Source organism: Nothobranchius furzeri, unplaced genomic scaffold (assembly GCF_043380555.1).
Source record: "Nothobranchius furzeri strain GRZ-AD unplaced genomic scaffold, NfurGRZ-RIMD1 Scf024, whole genome shotgun sequence".
Classification (NCBI taxonomy): Eukaryota; Metazoa; Chordata; class Actinopteri; order Cyprinodontiformes; family Nothobranchiidae; genus Nothobranchius; species Nothobranchius furzeri.
This window is the reverse complement of record NW_027223041.1, coordinates 1,719,356-1,734,598: the sequence shown is the minus strand read 5'-3', so window position 1 is coordinate 1,734,598 and position 15,243 is coordinate 1,719,356.

The window sequence follows — 15,243 nt, the reverse complement described above, 5'->3', positions numbered from 1 at the left end:
GTAGTTTGCCATACACACACGTAATTCTGCCATCTGCACCTGCAGACGCACGTCAGCTAATAGCCTTGTTAATGAAAGACCAATTCATCCCAAGGACATGCAACCTTGAGATGATCAGGACACATCCTGCAACATCCTTTGCTAACAAAGACAGTTGTTCTTGTATTGAGGAACTGAAGGAAGGAACGCTTTCACTCCCTTATGCAGCTGTTCAGCTTGAGCAGAAAAGGCACAGAGAGGTTTTCGATATTATAACAAGATTCCATGAAAAGGCATATAATAATGTATTTATGATAATATATAAGGAGCATAAGTGAGAGATACATATTTGTTCATATAAAAGAGCTTATAATAATATATGAAAGAGCTTATATGAGAGATATATATTTTCAAGAAGCCAAGTTATGAGCCTCCAAAGGTGTATCCGGACATTTTTCTTTAAGGCAGAAGTGATCCGGTGACCTTTGTGACATCATCTGACCCCCTTAGGAATGTGCTGTCATCATGAAACGTGCAGATCACTTACAACTCAATAGATTCTACCTTCCTGTGGTGTTTCAGCCAGATTGGACCTTGTTTGAGGGAACTGGAACCAAAATTATGTGAAATTGTGCTTGGTGCAACATAATTCTGTGTGTGCCATTTAAAAACTGTACATACTATCCACTCCACTCCTTCTGTTATCGATACAGACCATTAATTGGAGTATCTTAAAACAAATTTGACCTCTCTAGGACATTCGTAAGCCAAGTTATGAGCCTCCAAAGGTGTATCCGGACATTTTTCTTTAGGTGACACCATGCTCGGTGACCTTTGGGCCATGGTTTGACCCCCTTAGGAAGGTGCTATCATCATGAAACGTTCAGATCACTTACAACTCAATAGATTCTACCTTCTTGTAACGTTTCAGCCTGATTGGACCTTGTTTTCACACAAATGGACCCAGAATGATGTGAAATTGTGCTTCGTGCAACATAATTCTGGGGGCCATTTATAAACCATAAGTGCTAATGACTCCCTTCCTTTTTGTGGTTGTAGGGGCTGTTGATTGGAGTACATTAAAACAAACCTGATCTCTCTAGGAAATTCAGAAGCCAAGTTATAAGCCCACAAATGTGTAACTGGACTACTTCTTTAAATTGACACCAGATCCGGTGACCTTTGGGACATGGTTTGACCTCCTTAGGAAAGTGCTATCATCATGAAAAGTTCAGATCACTTACAACTCAATAGATTCTACCTTCTTGTAACGTTTCAGCCTGATTGGACCTTGTTTTCAAACAAATGGACCCAGAATGATGTGAAATTGTGCTTCGTGCAACATAATTCTGGGTGCCATTTACAAACCATAAGTGCTAATGACTCCATTCCTTTTTGTGATTGTAGGGGATGTTGATTGGAGTAACTAAAACAAGCCTGACCTCTCTAGGACATTCAGAAGCCAAGTTATAAGCCCACAAATGTGTAACTGGACTACTTCTTTAAATTGACACCAGATCCGGTGACCTTTGGGACATGGTTTGACCCCCTTAGGAAAGTGCTATCATCATGAAACGTTCAGATCTCTTACAACTCAATAGATTCTACCTTCCTGTAACGTTTCAGCCTGATTGGACCTTGTTTTCACACAAATGAACCCAGAATGATGTGAAATTGTGCTTCGTGCAACATAATTCTGGGTGCCATTTACAAACCATAAGTGCTAATGACTCCATTCCTTTTTGTGGTTGTAGGGGCTGTTGATTGGAGTACATTAAAACAAACCTGATCTCTCTAGGACATTCAGAAGCCAAGTTATAAGCCCACAAAGGTGTAACTGGACTACTTCTTTAAAGTGACACCAGGTCCGGTGACCTTTGGGACATGGTTTGACCCCCTTAGGAAAGTGCTATCATCATGAAACGTTCAGATCACTTACAACTCAAAAGATTCTACCTTCTTGTAGCGTTTCAGCCTGATTGGACCTTGTTTTCACACAAATGAACCCAGAATGATGTGAAATTGTGCTTCGTGCAACATAATTCTGGGTGCCATTTACAAACCATAAGTGCTAATGACTCCATTCCTTTTTGTGGTTGTAGGGGCTGTTGATTGGAGTACATTAAAACAAACCTGATCTCTCTAGGACATTCAGAAGCCAAGTTATAAGCCCACAAATGTGTAACTGGACTGCTTTTTTAAATTGACACCAGATCCGGTGACCTTTGGGACATGGTTTGACCCCCTTAGGAAAGTGATATCATGATGAACCGTTCAGATCACTTACAACTCAATAGATTCTACCTTCCTGTAACGTTTCAGCCTGATTGGACCTTGTTTTCACACAAATGAACCCAGAATGATGTGAAATTGTGCTTCGTGCAATATAATTCTGGGTGCCATTAAAAAACCATAAGTGCTAATGACTCCATTCCTTTTTGTGGTTGTAGGGGCTGTTGATTGGAGTATACTAAAACAAACCTGATCTCTCTAGGACATTCAGAAGCCAAGTTATAAGCCCACAAATGTGTAACTGGACTACTTCTTTTAAGAGACACCAGGCCCGGTGACCTTTGGGACATGGTTTTACCCCCTATAGGAATGTGCGATCATCTTGAAACGTTCAGATCACTTACAACTCAATAGATTCTACCTTCCTGTAACGTTTCAGCCTGATTGGACCTTGTTTTCACACAAATGAACCCAGAATGATGTGAAATTGTGCTTCGTGCAACATAATTCTGGGTGCCATTAAAAAACCATAAGTGCTAATGACTCCATTCCTTTTTGTGGTTGTAGGGGCTGTTGATTGGAGTATAATAAAACAAACCTTCTTCTCTCTAGGACATTCAGAAGCCAAGTTATAAGCCCACAAAGGTGTAACTGTACTACTTCTTTAAATTGACACCAGATCCTATGACCTTTGGGACATGGTTTGACCCCCTTAGGAAAGTGCTATCATCATGAAACGTTCAGATCACTTACAACTCAATAGATTCTACCTTCCTGTAACATTTCAGCCTGATTGGACCTTGTTTTCACACAAATGAACCCAGAATGATGTGAAATTGTGCTTCGTGCAACATAATTCTGGGTGCCATTTAAAAACCATAAGTGCTAATAACTCCATTCCTGTTTGAGGTTGTAGGGGCTGTTGTTTGGAGTACACTAAAACAAACCTGATCTCTCTAGGACATTTAGAAGCCAAGTTATAAGCCCACAAATGTGTAACTGGACTACTTCTTTAAATTGACACCAGATCCGGTGACCTTTGGGACATGGTTTGACCCCCTTAGGAAAGTGCTATCATCATGAAACGTTCAGATCCCTTACAACTCAATAGATTCTACCTTCCTGCAACGTTTCACCCTGATTGGACCTTGTTTTCACACAAATGAACCCAGAATGATGTGAAATTGTGCTTCGTGCAACATAATTCTGGGTGCCATTTACAAACCATAAGTGCTAATGACTCCATTCCTTTTTGTGGTTGTAGGGGCTGTTGATTGGAGAACACTAAAACAAACCTAACCTCTCTAGGACATTCAGAAGCCAAGTTATAAGCCCACAAAGGTGTAACGGGACTACTTCTTTAAAGTGACACCAGGCCCGGTGACCTTTGGGACATGGTTTTACCCCTATAGGAATGTGCGATCATCTTGAAACGTTCAGATCACTTACAACTCAATAGATTCTACCTTCTTGTAGCGTTTCAGCCTGATTGGACCTTGTTTTCACACAAATGGACCCAGAATGATGTGAAATTGTGCTTCGTGCAACATAATTCTGGGTGCCATTTACAAACCTTAAGTGCTAATGACTCCATTCCTTTTTGTGGTTGTAGGGGCTGTTGATTGGAGTACACTAAAACAAACCTGATCTCTCTAGGACATTAAGAAGCCAAGTTATAAGCCCACAAATGTGTAACTGGATTACTTCTTTAAATTGACACCAGATCCGGTGACCTTTGGAAAATGGTTTGACCCCCTTAGGAATGTGCGATCATCATGAAACGTTCAGATTACTTACAACTCAATAGATTCTACCTTCCTGTAACGTTTCAGCCTGAATGGACCTTGTTTTCACACAAATGGACCCAGAATGATGTGAAATTGTGCTTTGTGCAACATAATTCTGGGTGCCATTTACAAACCATAAGTGCTAATGACTCCATTCCTTTTTGTGGTTGTAGGGGCTGTTGATTGGAGTACACTAAAACAAACCTGATCTCTCTAGGACATTCAGAAGCCAAGTTATAAGCCCACAAATGTGTAACTGGACTACTTCTTTAAATTGACACCAGATCCGGTGACCTTAGGGACATGGTTTGACCCCCTTAGGAAAGTGCTATCATCATGAAACGTTCAGATCACTTACAACTCAATAGATTCTACCTTCCTGTAACGTTTCAGCCTGATTGGACCTTGTTTTCACACAAATGAACCCAGAATGATGTGAAATTGTGCTTCGTGCAACATAATTCTGGGTGCCATTTACAAACCTTAAGTGCTAATGACTCCATTCCTTTTTGTGGTTGTAGGGGCTGTTGATTGGAGTACAGTAAAACAAACCTAACCTCTCTAGGACATTCAGAAGCCAAGTTATAAGCCCACAAATGTGTAACTGGACTACTTCTTTAAAGAGACACCAGGCCCGGTGACCTTTGGGACACCGTTTTACCCCCTATAGGAATGTGCGATCATCTTGAAACGTTCAGATCACTTACAACTCAATAGATTCTACCTTCTTGTAATGTTTCAGCCTGATTGGACCTTGTTTTCACACAAATGGACCCAGAATGATGTGGAATTGTGCTTCGTGCAACATAATTCTGGGTGCCATTTACAAACCATAAGTGCTAATGACTCCATTCCTTTTTGTGGTTGTAGGGGCTGTTGGTTGGAGTACATTAAAACAAACCTGATCTCTCTAGGACATTCAGAAGCCAAGTTATGAGCCCACAAATGTGTAACTGGACTACTTCTTTAAATTGACACCAGATCCGGTGACCTTTGGGACATGGTTTGACCCCCTTAGGAAAGCGCTATCATCATGAAACGTTCAGATCACTTACAACTCAATAGATTCTACCTTCTTGTAGCGTTTCAGCCTGAATTGACCTTGTTTTAACACAAATGAACCCAGAATGATGTGAAATTGTGCTTTGTGCAACGTAATTCTGGGTGCCATTTACAAACCATAAGTGCTAATGACTCCATTCCTTTTTGTGGTTGTAGGGGCTGTTAATTGGAGTACATTAAAACAAACCTGATCTCTCTAGGACATTCAGAAGCCAAGTTATAAGCCCACAAATATGTAACTGGACTACTTCTTTGAATTGACACCAGATCCGGTGACCTTTGGGACATGGTTTGACCCCCTTAGGTGCTATCATCATGAAACGTTCAGATCACTTACAACTCAATAGATTCTACCTTCCTGTAACGTTTCAGCCTGATTGGACCTTGTTTTCACACAAATGAACCCAGAATGATGTGAAATTGTGCTTCGTGCAACATAATTCTGGGTGCCATTTAAAAACCATAAGTGCTAATGACTCCATTACTTTTTGTGGTTGTAGGGGCTGTTGATTGGAGTATACTAAAACAAACCTGATCTCTCAGGGACATTCAGAAGCCAAGTTATAAGCCCACAAATGTGTAACTGGACTACTTCTTTAAAGAGACACCAGGCCCGGTGACCTTTGGGACATGGTTTTACCCCCTATAGGAATGTGCGATCATCTTGAAACGTTCAGATCACTTACAACTCAGTAGATTCTACCTTCCTGTAACGTTTCAGCCTGTTTGGACCTTGTTTTCACACAAATGAACCCAGAATGATGTGAAATTGTGCTTCGTGCAACATAATTCTGGGTGCCATTTACAAACCATAAGTGCTAATGACTCCATTCCTTTTTGAGGTTGTAGGGGCTGTTGATTGGAGTACAATAAAACAAACCTGATCTCCCTAGGACATTCAGAAGCCAAGTTATATGCCCTCAAAGGTGTAACTGGACTACTTCTTTAAATTGACACCAGGCCCGGTGACCTTTGGGACATGGTTTGACCCCCTATTGGAATGTGCGATCATCATGAAACGTTCAGATCACTTACAACTCAATAGATTCTACCTTCTTGTAACGTTTCAGCCTGATTGGACCTTGTTTTCACACAAATGGACCCAGAATGATGTGAAATTGTGCTTCGTGCAACATAATTCTGGGTGCCATTTAAAAACCATAAGTGCTAATGACTCCATGCCTTTTTGAGGTTGCAGGGGCTGTTGATTGGAGTACACTAAAACAAACCTGATCTCTCTAGGACATTCAGAAGCCAAGTTATAAGCCCTCAAAGGTGTAACTGGACTACTTCTTTAAAGTGACACCAGGCCCGGTGACCTTTGGGACATGGTTTGACCCCCTATAGGAATGTGCGATAATCACGAAACGTTCAGATCACTTACAACTCAATAGATTCTACCTTCTTGTAACGTTTCAGCCTGATTGGACCTTGTTTTCACACAAATGGACCCAGAATGATGTGAAATTGTGCTTCGTGCAACATAATTCTGGGTGCCATTTACAAACCATAAGTGCTAATGACTCCATTCCTTTTTGTGGTTGTAGGGGCTGTTGATTGGAGTACACTAAAACAAACCTAACCTCTCTAGGACATTCAGAAGCCAAGTTATAAGCCCACAAATGTGTAACTGGACTACTTCTTTAAAGAGACACCAGGCCCGCTGACCTTTGGGACATGGTTTGACCCCCTTAGGAAAGTGCTATCATCATGAAACGTTCAGATCACTTACAACTCAGTAGATTCTACCTTCCTGTAACGTTTCAGCCTGATTGGACCTTGTTTTCACAAAAATGGACCCAGAATGATGTGAAATTGTGCTTCGTGCAACATAATTCTGGGTGCCATTTACAAACCTTAAGTGCTAATGACTCCATTCCTTTTTGTGGTTGTAGGGGCTGTTTATTGGAGTACACTAAAACAAACCTGATCTCTCTAGGACATTCAGAAGCCAAGTTATAAGCCCACAAATGTGTAACTGGACTACTTCTTTAAATTGACACCAGATCCGGTGACCTTTGGGACATGGTTTGACCCCCTTAGGAAAGTGCTATCATCATGAAACGTTCAGATCACTTACAACTCAGTAGATTCTACCTTCCTGTAACGTTTCAGCCTGTTTGGACCTTGTTTTCACACAAATGAACCCAGAGTGATGTGAAATTGTGCTTCGTGCAACATAATTCTGGGTGCCATTTACAAACCATAAGTGCTAATGACTCCATTCCTTTTTGAGGTTGTAGGGGCTGTTGATTGGAGTACACTAAAACAAACCTGATCTCCCTAGGACATTCAGAAGCCAAGTTATATGCCCTCAAATGTGTAACTGGACTACTTCTTTAAATTGACACCAGGCCCGGTGACCTTTGGGACATGGTTTGACCCCCTATTGGAATGTGCGATCATCATGAAACGTTCAGATCACTTACAACTCAATAGATTCTACCTTCTTGTAACGTTTCAGCCTGATTGGACCTTGTTTTCACACAAATGGACCCAGAATGATGGGAAATTGTGCTTCGTGCAACATAATTCTGGGTGCCATTTACAAACCATGAGTGCTAATGACTCCATTCCTTTTTGTGGTTGTAGGGGCTGTTGGATGGAGTACATTAAAACAAACCTGATCTCTCTAGGACATTCAGAAGCCAAGTTATAAGCCCACAAATGTGTAACTGGACTACTTCTTTAAATTGACACCAGATCCGGTGACCTTTGGGACATGGTTTGACCCCCTTAGGAAAGTGCTATCATCATGAAACGTTCAGATCACTTACAACTCAATAGATTCTACCTTCCTGTAACGTTTCAGCCTGATTGGACCTTGTTTTCACACAAATGAACCCAGAATGATGTGAAATTGTGCTTAGTGCAGCATAATTCTGGGTGCCATTTAAAAACCATAAGTGCTAATGACTCCATTCCTTTTTGAGGTTGTAGGGGATGTTGATTGGAGTACACTAAAACAAACCTGATCTCTCTAGGATATTCAGAAGCCAAGTTATAAGCCCACAAAGGTGTAACTGGACTACTTCTTTAAATTGACACCAGATCAGGTGACCTTTGGGACATGGTTTGACCCCCTTAGGAAAGTGCTATCATCATGAAACGTTCAGATCACTTACAACTCAATAGATTCTACCTTCTTGTAGCGTTTCAGCCTGATTGGACCTTGTTTTCACACAAATGAACACAGAATGATGTGAAATTGTGCTTCGTGCAACACAATTCCTTTTGGGCTACTTTTACAACATTCAAAAGTAGCCCAAAATGAATGCTTCATTAATTGAAGAATTCAGTTTGGGTTACTTTAGAAGAAAACCCAAATTTGAGACCTCCATTTTGGGGTACTTTTGAAGAAGCCCCAAAATGGAGGCCTCCATTTCCTCCATTTTGGGTTACTTTAGAAGAAGACCCAAATTGGAGGCCTCCATTTTGGGTTACTTTTGAAGAAGCCCCAAAATGGAGGCCTCCATTTCCTCCATTTTGGGTTACTTTAGAAGAAGACCCAAATTGGAGGCCTCCATTTTGGGTTACTTTTGAAGAAGCCCCAAAATGGAGGCCTCCATTTCCTCCATTTTGGGTTACTTTAGAAGAAGACCCAAATTGGAGGCCTCCATTTTGGGTTACTTTTGAAGAAGCCCCAAAATGAAGGCCTCCACTTCCTCCATTTTGGGTTACTTTAGAAGAAGACCCAAATTGGAGGCCTCCATTTTGGGTTACTTTTGAAGAAGCACCAAAATGGAGGCCTACATTTCGGGCTTCTTTTGCATGTAGTTGAAAGTAACCCAAATTGAAGGCTTCCTTAATTGAAAAATTCAGTTTGGGTTACTTTAGAAGAAGACCCAAAATGGAGGCCTCCATCTTGGGTTACTTTTGAAGAAGCCCCAAAATGGAGGCCTCCATTTCCTCCATTTTGGGTTACTTTAGAAGAAGACCCAAATTGGAGGCCTCCATTTTGGGTTACTTTTGAAGAAGCACCAAAATTGAGTCTCCATTTCAGGTCTGGTGACCTTTGTGACTTCATTTGACCCTGTTAGGGTAACGTTCAGATCACTTACAACTCCATAGACTATACGTTCATGTGATGTTTCAGCCTTATTGGACCTTGTTTTCGCACAAATGGACCCAGAAATATGTGAAATTGTGCTTTGTGCAACATAATTCTGGGTGCCATTTAAAGACCATAAGTGCTTATTACTCCATTCCTTTTTGTGGTAGTAGGGGCTGTTAATTGGAGCATTTTAAAACCAACATGACCTCTCTAGGATATTCAGAAGCCAAGTTATAAGCCCACAAAGGTGTGTTACGAACCACACCTTTAAAGAAGAAGTGATCCAATGACCTTTGTGACAACATTTGACCCCCTAAGGAATGTGCTATCATCATGAAACACATGATTCATTTACAACTCAATAGATTGTACCTTCCTGTGATGTTTCAGCCTGATTGAAGCTTTTTTCAGAGAACTGGACCCATAATAATATGAACTTGTGCTTGGTGCAACATAGGTCTGGGTGCCATTTAAAAACTGTACATCCTATCCACTCCATTCATTCTGTTCTAGATACAGACCATTCATTGGAGTATTTTAAAACCAGCCTGACCTCTCTAGGATATTCAGAAGCCAAGTTATAAGCCCACAAAGGTGTAACCAGACACCTGACTATATCTGCTTGGACAAGCGTCCCGTAAGGGCGCTCGAAAAGGTCCGACGGCATCGATTTCGACGTGCGTCGATGAGATGGTAGCCGGGATGCACCACCCCAAATTTCGTGCGGCTACGCCAAACCGAATTCAAACGGCGGCCCAAAAGTGTGAAAATTTAGCTCAGGCTTCATTTGCGGCCTTCTGCCACTTGAGCCCCTTTTTGGCCGCCGTTTGGCCCACGTTGGTCCGAGGCGCACAAATTTTTTTTGGTGCATCCCAGCACTGGTCCGAACCACAGATTTCGAAATCGTGCCGGTCGCATCGTGTTAAGCGTCCGTTTGGGGCCTGAGGGCTGGTTTTCCCTCCATTTTGCCATGTGCTCGGCAAATTGGCATTTCTCAACTGATTTTCACCAAACAAACATCGATTTGGCATGCCGCCGTCACCCCGATCTAGCCCAGGCAGTTTGGTAGCCGTAGCTCGTTGTTCCGGTGCTGTTCTGGGTCAGAGGTCAGAGAAAATGATGGATTTGGGCTGTTTTGGGGCTGAAAAACAGGGTTCTCCTCAACCTAGAGACTTGAAACTGAGAATGTTTCTTTAAATAGCTGACAGCTACAACATATGCAGTTTTCAAGTTGCTGGCTTATTCAGAAGGGTCAAGGTTCACAGCCTCTTGGTACAAGCAGAGAAAATGATGGATTTGGGCTGTTTTGGAGCTGAAAAACAGGGTTCTGCTCAACCTAGAGAGTTGACACTTGCACATTTCCTTTAGATAGCTGACAGCTACCACATACGTCGAGCTCGTGCCGGTCGCAACGTGCTAAGCGTCCGTTTGGGGCCTGAGGGCAGTTTTCCCTCCATTTTGCCATGTGCTCGGCAAAGTGGCGTTTCTCAACCGATTTTCACCAAACAAACGTCGATTTGGCATGCCGCCCTCACCCCGAGCTAGCCCAGGCAGTTTGGTAGCCGTAGCTCTTTGTTTCGGTTCTTTTCCGAACCCCAGGTCGCCAGAGGTCACGCTCTTTTTGGCCACAGCTCCTCAAGGGAATGCCCGATCCGTCCCGTTTTTGGAGAGGTGGTCCCCGTGGTGCCAAGCAATCATAATCCGCTGTCAAAATTGAAAAAAAAAAAAAAGTTGTGTCTGAGTTTGGCCAAAAAATGCCCTCTTAGACCCATCGCCTCAAAGAGGACTTGTGTTTTTCTGGTAGAAAGTGGAAAGAAGAAGTTCTGCTGGTGCCAGCGATGCCATCTTCGGATATGTTGTTCGGGGGCCAAGCACGAGTCCATCCGAGGTGGTTTGGTGGCAAAATATTTTGTTGTTCCGGAGATATAGCCCCCCAAAGTACGCGATTTTTGCAAGTTTACAATGGCGCAATTCTAGCGCCGTGAGGGCTATCGAAAAGATGAGTAGATTTTTGCGCTCGTACCGGACTTCCGAACCAGAGAGTGTAAACAATTTTCGACTGTGCCCCTAGTGGCCGAACTTGGTCAGTGAGCAACGTAGCGTGACGTAACTAAAATATTATGATTCGGCATGTCGTTCTTTACAATATATGTGAATTTCATGTCCCTACGTGGAATTTAACTATTTTTAATGAATTAAAAGAGACCGGCAAAACCCTAGGCCCGAAACCACGATTTTTAGACCCTTTTTGGCTGCCGTTCGGCCATCGTTGATCCGAGGCGCCCGAAAACTCTTCTGGTGCATCCCAGCACTGGCCCGAAACACATACGTCGAGTTCGTGCCGGTCGCATTGTGTTAAGCGTCCGTTTGGAGCCGTACGGCACTTTTCCCGCCTTTTCTGCCATGTGCTCGGCAAAGTGGCATTTCTCAACCGATTTTCACCAAACAAACGTCGATTTGGCATGCCGCCGTCACCCAGAGCTAGCTCAGGCAGTTTGGTAGCCGAAGCTCGTTGTTCTGGTGCTGTTCTGGGTCAGAGGTCAGAAAAAAGATGGATTTCAGCTAAAAACGGGGTTCTCTTCAACCTCCAGACTTGACACTGATACTGTGTGCTCCTTGACCTCACAGGTCCATCATGTGTTAATTTCAGACAGATTGGAGCTTTTATCACAGGTTTTTCAACCAGAAATATGTGAAATTGTGCTTGGTGCGACATATTTCTGGGTGCCATTTAAAAACCATAAGTGCTGACGACTCCATTCCTTCTGCTGGTGATAGGGGCTGTTAATTGGAGTCATTTAAACCCAACCTGACCTCTCTAGGACATTCAGAAGCCAAGTTCTGAGCCTCCAAAGGTGTATCCGGACATTTGTCTTTAAGGCAGAAGTGATCCGGTGACCTTTGGGACATCATCTGACCCCCTTAGGAATGTGCTATCATCATGAAATGTACAGATAACTTACAACTCAATAGATTCTACCTTCCTGTTGTGTTTCAGCCAGATTGGACCTTGTTTTCACACAAAAGGAACCAACATTATGTGAAAATGTGCTTTGTGCGACATATTTCAGGGTGCTGTTTAAAAACCGTACGTGCTAATGACTCCATTCCTTCTGCTGGTGATAGGGGCTGTTAATTGGAGTCATTTAAACCCAACCTGACCTCTCTAGGACATTCAGAAGCCAAGTTATGAGCCTCCAAAGGTGTATCCGGACATTTTTCTTTAAGGCAGAAGTGATCCGCTGACCTTTGTGACATCATCTGACCCCCTTAGGAATGTGCTGTCATCATGAAACGTGCAGATCACTTACAACTCAATAGATTCTACCTTCCTGTGGTGTTTCAGCCAGATTGGTCCTTGTTTGAGGGAACTGGAACCAAAATTATGTGAAATTGTGCTTGGTGCAACATAATTCTGTGTGTGCCATTTAAAAACTGTACATCCTATCCACTCCACTCCTTCTGTTATCGATACAGACCATTAATTGGAGTATCTTAAAACAAATTTGACCTCTCTAGGACATTCATAAGCCAAGTTATGAGCCTCCAAAGGTGTATCCGGACATTTTTCTTTAGATGACACCATGCTCGGTGACCTTTGGGCCATGGTTTGACCCCCTTAGGAAGGTGCTATCATCATGAAAAGTTCAGATAACTTACAACTCAATAGATTCTACCTTCCTGTTGTGTTTCAGCCAGATTGGACCTTGTTTTCACACAAAAGGAACCAACATTATGTGAAAATGTGCTTTGTGCGACATATTTCAGGGTGCTGTTTAAAAACCGTAAGTGCTAATGACTCCATTCCTTCTGCTGGTGATAGGGGCTGTTAATTGGAGTCATTTAAACCCAACCTGACCTCTCTAGGACATTCAGAAGCCAAGTTATGAGCCTCCAAAGGTGTATCCGGACATTTTTCTTTAAGGCAGAAGTGATCCGGTGACCTTTGTGACATCATCTGACCCCCTTAGGAATGTGCTGTCATCATGAAACGTGCAGATCACTTACAACTCAATAGATTCTACCTTCCTGTGGTGTTTCAGCCAGATTGGACCTTGTTTGAGGGAACTGGAACCAAAATTATGTGAAATTGTGCTTGGTGCAACATAATTCTGTGTGTGCCATTTAAAAACTGTACATCCTATCCACTCCACTCCTTCTGTTATCGATACAGACCATTAATTGGAGTATCTTAAAACAAATTTGACCTCTCTAGGACATTCATAAGCCAAGTTATGAGCCTGCAAAGGTGTATCCGGACATTTTTCTTTAGGTGACACCATGCTCGGTGACCTTTGGGCCATGGTTTGACCCCCTTAGGAAGGTGCTATCATCATGAAACGTTCAGATCACTTACAACTCAATAGATTCTACCTTCTTGTAACGTTTCAGCCTGATTGGACCTTGTTTTCACACAAATGGACCCAGAATGATGTGAAATTGTGCTTCGTGCAACATAATTCTGGGGGCCATTTATAAACCATAAGTGCTAATGACTCCCTTCCTTTTTGTGGTTGTAGGGGCTGTTGATTGGAGTACACTAAAACAAACCTGATCTCTCTAGGAAATTCAGAAGCCAAGTTATAAGCCCACAAATGTGTAACTGGACTACTTCTTTAAATTGACACCAGATCCGGTGACCTTTGGGACATGGTTTGACCTCCTTAGGAAAGTGCTATCATCATGAAAAGTTCAGATCACTTACAACTCAATAGATTCTACCTTCTTGTAACGTTTCAGCCTGATTGGACCTTGTTTTCAAACAAATGGACCCAGAATGATGTGAAATTGTGCTTCGTGCAACATAATTCTGGGTGCCATTTACAAACCATAAGTGCTAATGACTCCATTCCTTTTTGTGATTGTAGGGGATGTTGATTGGAGTAACTAAAACAAGCCTGACCTCTCTAGGACATTCAGAAGCCAAGTTATAAGCCCACAAATGTGTAACTGGACTACTTCTTTAAATTGACACCAGATCCGGTGACCTTTGGGACATGGTTTGACCCCCTTAGGAAAGTGCTATCATCATGAAACGTTCAGATCTCTTACAACTCAATAGATTCTACCTTCTTGTAACGTTTCAGCCTGATTGGACCTTGTTTTCACACAAATGAACCCAGAATGATGTGAAATTGTGCTTCGTGCAACATAATTCTGGGTGCCATTTAAAAACCATAAGTGCTAATGACTCCAGTCCTTTTTGTGGTTGTAGGGGCTGTTGATTAGAGTACACTAAAACAAACCTGACCTCTTGAGGATATTCAGAAGCCAAGTTATAAGCCCACAAAGTTGTAACTGGACTACTTCTTTAAAGTGACACCAGGCCCGGTGACCTTTGGGACATGGTTTGACCCCCTTAGGAAAGTGCTATCATTATGAAACGTTCAGATCACTTACAACTCAATAGGATCTACCTTCTTGTAGCGTTTCAGCCTGATTGGACCTTGTTTTCACACAAATGAACCCAGAATGATGTGAAATTGTGCTCCATGCAACATAATTCTGGCTGCCATTTACAAACCATAAGTGCTAATGACTCCCTTCCTTTTTGTGGTTGTAGGGGCTGTTGATTGGAGTACACTAAAACAAACCTGATCTCTCTAGGAAATTCAGAAGCCAAGTTATAAGCTCACAAATGTGTAACTGGACTACCACTTTAAATGGACACAAGATCCGGTGACCTTTCGGACATGGTTTGACCCCCTTAAGAAAGTGATATCATCATGAAACGTTCAGATCACTTACAACTCAATAGATTCTACCTTCCTGTAACGTTTCAGCCTGATTGGACCTTGTTTTCACACAATTGAACCCAGAATGATGTGAAATTGTGCTTCGTGCAACATAATTCTGGGTGCCATTTAAAAACCATAAGTGCTAATGACTCCATTCCTTTTTGTGGTTGTAGGAGCTATTAACTGAAGTACTCTAAAACAAACCTGACCTCTCTAGGACATTCAGAAGAAAAGTTATAAGCCGACAAAGGTGTAACTGGACTACTTCTTTAAAGTGACACCAGGCCCGGTGACCTTTGGGACATGGTTTGACCCCCTTAGGAAAGTGCTATCATCATGAAACGTTCAGATCAATTACAACTCAATAGATTCTACCTTCCTGTAACGTTTC